We start from the raw sequence: 6550 nt of genomic DNA, 5'->3' as shown, positions 1-6550 counted from the left end.
GCCATAACAAACCACTTGTGGAATCTTTGTTCCTGACCAGAGATCAAACCCTGAGCCTTTGGAGTGGGAGCACTGACTCCAAGACTCTAGACAACCAGAGAACTAACCCTAGGGAGTATCAAATAGTAAGAACTCACACAAAGGAAACCACTTGAATACAAGACCTGGCATCACCCAACCACCAGTAGTACTCTGTGCAGGATGCCTCATCTAAACAATAAACAAAACAAAAACACAAACCCAATCGTCAGCAGACAGGAGTACCACCTCACTCAGTCTTGCCCATCAGAGGAAAAACAAACAAGCAAAAACTCAGCACAAATCTCACCCTATACAAAGCTCACACAAACCACTGGGCCAATCTTAGGAGGGAAGAAACCAAAAGCAAGAAAGAATTCAACCTTCTTCAAGGAAAGAATTCAACTTTCCTTTAAGCCTGGGAAAAGGAGACCTCAAACACAATAATTTGGGAGAAAAAAAAAAAGGCAGAGAAATACTGAATAAATGAAGTAACAAACTAGGAACGCAGAAGTCCAAATAAATGAAGAGGAAATAGGAAAATTACCTGAAAAAGAATTTAGAATAATGATAGTAAAGATGATAAAAAAAAACCTTGAAAACAAAATGGAGAAAATGCAAGAATCAGTTAACAAAGACCTAGAAGAATTAAAGAATAAACATACAGAGACAAACAACACAATTACTGAAATTAAAAATACTCTAAAAGGAATTAATAGCAGAATATCTGAAGCAAAAGAATGAATCAGTGAGCTGGAAGATAAAATGGTGGAAATAACTTCTGAAGCACAGAATAAAGTAAAAGAATGAAAAGAGCTGATGACAGTCTCAGAGACCTCTGGGACCATATAAAACACACCAACATTCAAATTATAGGGGTCCCAGAAGAAGAAGAGAAAAAGAGAGGGTATGAGAAAATTTTTGAAGAGATTATAGTTGAAAATTTCCCCAACACGGAAAAGGAAATAGCCAATCAAGTCCAAGAGGCACAAAGAGTCCCATACAGGATAAACCCAGGGAGAAACATGCCAAGACACATACTAATTAAACTAACAAAGACTAAACACAAAGAAAGAATATTAAAAGCAAGGGAGAACCAACAAGTAACATACCAGGGAAATCCCATATACTTACAGCTGATCTTTCATCAGAAACTCTTCAGGCCAGAAGGGAAAGGCAGGATATATTTAAAGTACTGAAAGGGAAGAATCTACAATCAAGATTACTGTACTCAGCAAGGATCTCATCCAAAATTGATGGAGAAATAAAAAGCTTTTCATACAAGCAAAAGTTAAGAGAATTTAGTACCACCAAACCTGCTTTACGACAAATGTTAAACGGACTAAATAGTCAAGAAATACAACAGAAGAAAAAAGATCTACAAACCCAAACAATTAGAAAATGGCAATAGGAACATATATATCAATAATTACTTTAAATGTAAATGGATTTAAAAGCTTCAACCAAAAGACACAGACTGGCTGAATGGATACAAAAATAAGACCCATATATATGCTGTGTAGAAGAAACCCATTTCAGACCTCAAGACACATATAGACTGAAAGTGAGAGGATGGAAAAATATATTCCATGCAAATGGGAAGCAAAAGAAAGCTGGAGTAGGGGGCACGTTGGGCCTCGGCCCGGCCTGGTGTTTTCCGTCCAGTGGGCTCCTTCTCCAGCTCCGCCCTGACGGCTGAGGAGCCTGCGGGTGGCGAGTTCCCCGAGTGCTCCGACTGTGGGAGTGGGACAAAACTCGAGGCCGGTCGGAGGTGCCGCGCCTGGGACGCCCGGAGAGAGAGCTGCTGCTGCCCGCGTCCCACTTCTCCCCTCGCGGCTCCCCACTGCCCGGTGCCCAGATCTAGCCATGAGCTACCTAGGCTACCCCGTGCCTGCAGGCTACCCACCAGCTGCACCAGAAGGCGGTGCCTGGGGAGGTGCTGGCTACCTGCCACCCACCATGCCTCCCATTGGGCTGGATAACGTGGCCAACTACGCAGGGCAGTTAACCAGGACTACCTCTCAGGAGTGGCAGCCAACATGTCCGGGACATTTGGAGGAGCCAATGTGCCAAACGTGTACCCAGGGGCTCCTGGGGGTGGTTACCCTCCAGTTCCCCCAGGGAGTTTCGGGCCACCCCCTCCCACCCAGCAGCCTGCTCCTTTGTATGAAATGTACACGCCCCCTGGAGGAAACCCACCCTCTGGGATGCCTTCATATCCGCCATACCCAGGAGCCCCTGTGCCAGGCCAGCCAATGTTGCTCCGCTGGGCAGCAGCCCCCAGGGGCCTACCATGGACAGTCACCAATGCCACCTCCTGGGCAGCAGCCAGTGCCAAGCTATCCAGGGTATTCAGGTTCTGGGACTGTCACCCGTGCCATGTCCCCAGCCCAGTTTGGAAACCGAGGCACCATCACAGATGCATCTGGCTTTGACCCTCTGCGGGACGCTGAGGTCCTGCAGAAGGCGGTGAAGGGCTTTGGGATTGACGAGCAGGCCATCATTGACTGCCTGGGTAGTCGCTCCAATAAGCAACAGCAGCAGATCCTCCTGTCCTTCAGGACAGCATATGGGAAGGATTTGATCAAAGATCTGAAAGCTGAACTGTCAGGAAACTTTGAGAAGACAATCTTGGCCCTGATGAAGACCCCTGTCCTCTTTGATGCTTATGAGATAAAGGAAGCTATCAAGGGGGCAGGCACTGATGAAGCCTGCCTGATGGAGATCCTCACCTCCCGCAGCAACGAGCACATCCGGGAACTGAACAAAGCCTACAAGACAGAATTCAAAAAGACCCTGGAGGAGGTCATTCAGAGCGACACATCAGGGCACTTCCAGCAGCTCCTCATCTCTCTGTCTCAGGGAAACCAGGATGAAAGCACGAACGTGGACATGACCCTCGTCCAGAGAGGTGCAGGAGCTCTATGCAGCCGGGGAGAACCGCCCGGGAACAGATGAGCCCAAGTGCAATGCAGTTCTGTGCTCCCCAAGCCGGGCCCAGCTGGTGGCAGTTTTTAACGGGTATCAGAGAATAACAGGACGTGACATTGAGAAGAGCATCTGCCAGGAGATGTCCGGGGACCTGGAGCAGGGCATGCTGGCTGTGGTGGAATGTCTTAAGAATACCCCAGCCTTCTTTGCTGAAAGGCTCAACAAGGCCATGAGGGGAGCAGGAACCAAAGACCGGACCCGGATCCGCATCATGGTGTCTCGCAGCGAGATCGACCTCCTGGACATCAGAGAGGAGTATAAGCGGCTGTATGACAAGTCGCTGTACCACGATATCACGGGAGACACTTTAGGGGATTACCGGAAGATTCTGCTGAAGATCTGTGGTGGCAACGACTGAGCAGTGGCTGGTGGGTCACTTCTGTCCATCCGCTGGCAACAGCAATGCCAGGAAAAGGCCAAAAGAATGTTTGTCTGTTTCTAACAAATCGCAAAATAGCCCCCAGGTGTCACAGTTCAGACCAAGTGTAGAGCCTTGGCCCCATCTCCTCCCCCCACCATCTTGATCCATGCATTGTGCTTGTGCCAAAGAACCTAGTCAATCTCGAACTCTCTCAGGAGCCTCCTACCCATCCCCACCCCTCACAGCCTCTTGCAGCTAAAGTAGATGTTTTGTTTCCTGACTCATGCAGTCATTCCCCTTTGCTTATGGCTGAAACTCTTGGCTTCCTTTTAGGCATGTAATTTTGTATGTTTAGAAGTTTGTTTTGTTTTGTTTTGTTTTGTTTTTAATATATAGTTGCAGACAGTTGCATACACGTCTTTGCTGCATACAAAGTTTGGGTGAGAGAGGTGGGGGGCTGGAGTGCCATATCTTCACTGAGGAGTAAAAGGGAAAACCTTTAAGGGTATACTCTCTGCATCTGGTGAAAATGTATCATGAGCTTTGTTATTGCCAAACTCACTTCTTTTTAGAAAAGAAAAGGCCAGAAAGTCACCTGTTCTTTCTTCCACACAAACCACAAAAACAAAGCCAGCTCCCTGCCAGTGACAGGGCTTCTTGTAATTGAGAATGTGCCTTAAACCTGAATGTCGATGTCCAAATGCTGTTTCCAAATTAAAGTCAGCCAGCTCTGAAAAAAAAAAAGAAAGAAAGAAAGCTGGAGCAGCAATCCTCATATCAGACAAAATAGACCTCAAAATAAATAATATTATAAGAGATAAGGAAGGACACTACATAATGATTAAAGGATCAATCCAATAGGAAAACATAACAATTGTAAATATCTATGCACCGAACATAGAAGCCCCTCAATACATAAGACAAACACTAACAGACATAAAAGGAAAACTTGACAGTAACTCAATAATAGTAGGAGACTTTAACACCCCACTCACACCAATGGACAGATCATCAAAACAGAAAATTAATAAGGAAACACAAGTCTTAAATGATACATTAGATAAAATGGATCTCACTGATATCTTCAGGACATTCCATCCAAATGCAGAAGAAGACACCTTTTCTCAAGTGCACATGGAACATTCTCTAGGATAGACCACATCTTGGGTCACAAACCAAACCTCAGTAAATTTAAGAAAATTGAAATTGTATCAAGCATCTTCTCCAACCACAATGTTATGAGACTAGATATCAATTGCAAGAAAAAAAATTGTAAGAAACACAAACACATGGAGATTAAGCAACACATTTCTAAATAACCAACAAGTTACTGAAGAAATCAAAAGGGAAATAAAAAAATTTCTGGAAACAAATGACAATGAAAACATAACAACTCAAAACCTATTATATGCTCCAAAAGCAGTCCTAAGAGGAAAGTTTATAGCAATACAATCCTACCTCAAGAAACAAGAAAAACGTCAAATAGACAACCTAACTTTACACATAAAGCAACTGGAAAAAGTTGAAGAAAAAACTCCCAAAATTAGTAGAAGGAAAGAAATCATAAAGATCTGAGCAGAAATAAATGAAAAAGAAATGAAAGAAACAATAGTAAAGATTAATAAAACTAAAAGCTGGTTCTTTTAGAAGATAAAAATTGACAAACCCTTAGCCAGACTCATCAAGAAAAAAAGAGAGAAGAATCAAATCAACAAAATTAGAAATGAAAAAGGAGAGGTTACAACAGACAATGCAGAAATACAAAAGATTATGAGACTATTATGAACAACTATATGGCAATGAAATAGATAACCTGGAAGAAATGGACAGATTCTTAGAAAAGTTCAATCTTCCAAGACTGAACCAGGAGGAAATAGAAATTATGAGCAACCTAATTACAAGCACTGAAATTGAAGCTGTGATCAAAAATCTCCCAAAAAACAAAAGCCCAGGACCAGATGGCTTCACAGGAGAATTCTATTGAACATTTAGGGAAGAGCTAATGCCTATTCTTCTAAAACTCTTTCAAAAAATTGCAGAGGAAGGAACACTTCCCAACTCATTCTATGAGGCCACCATCACCCTGATATCAAAACCAAACAAAGATAACACACAAAAAGAAAACTACAGGTCAATATCCCTGATGAACATGGATGCAAAAATCATCAACAAAATTTTAGCAAATAGAATTCAGCAGCACATCAAAAAGCTCATACACCACGGTCAAGTTGGTTTTATTCCAGGGATGCAAGGATTCTTCAATATATGCAAATCAATCCATGTGATACATCATATTAACAAATTGAAAGATAAAAAACATATGATCATCTCAATAGATGCAGAAAAAGCCTTTGACAAAATTCAGCACATATTTATGATTAAAACTCCTCAAAAAATGGGCATAGAAGGAACCTATCTCAACATAGTAAAGGCCATATATGATAAGCCTACAGCAAACATTATTCTCAATGGTGAAAAACTGAAAGCATTTCCCCTAAGATCAGGTATAAGACAAGGTTGTCCACTTTTGCAACTATTATTCAACATAGTTCTAGAAGTCCTAGCTACAGCAATCAGAGAAGAGAAAGAAATAAAAGGAATCCAGATAGGAAAAGAAGAAATAAAGCTCTCACTGTTTGCAGATGACATGATACTGTACATAGAAAACCCTAAAGACAGTATCAGAAAATTACTAGAGCTAATCAGTGAATTTAGCAAAGTTGCAGGACACAAAGTCAATACACAGAAATCCCTTGCATTTCTATATATTAACAATGAAAAATCAGAAAGAACAATTAAGGAATCAATCCCATTCATCATTGCAACAAAAAGAATTAAATGTCTAGGAATAAACTTACCTAAGGAGACAAAAGAACTGTACACAGAAAATTATAAAACACTAATGAAAGAAATCAAACATGTCATAAACAGATGGAGAGATATTCCATGTTCCTAGGTAGGAAGAATCAATACTGTGAAAATGACTATACTACCAAATGCAATCTACAGATTTAATGCAATCCCTATCAGATTGCCAATGGCATTTTTCACAGAACAAGAACAAAAAATTTCACAATTCATATGGAAACACAAAAGACCCCTGAATAGCCAAAGCAGTCTTAAGAAAGAAGAATGGAGCTGGAGGAATCAAGCTACCTGACTTCAGGTTATACTGCAAAG

The 6550-nt window shown here is 41.9% G+C and overlaps 1 pseudogene; it reads left to right on the top strand.

The window, feature by feature from the left end:
- The first annotated feature begins 1756 nt into the window (after positions 1-1756).
- Positions 1757-3377, top strand: LOC145543288 (annexin A11 pseudogene; annotated as a pseudogene).
- Positions 3378-6550: the final 3173 nt, after the last annotated feature.

Source organism: Giraffa tippelskirchi, chromosome 3, assembly GCF_054371585.1.
Source record: "Giraffa tippelskirchi isolate mGirTip1 chromosome 3, T2T-mGirTip1v1.2.pri, whole genome shotgun sequence".
Taxonomy (NCBI): domain Eukaryota; kingdom Metazoa; phylum Chordata; class Mammalia; order Artiodactyla; family Giraffidae; genus Giraffa; species Giraffa tippelskirchi.
The sequence above is the reverse complement of the archived record's forward strand: the minus strand, read 5'-3'. Positions and strand labels throughout refer to the sequence as shown.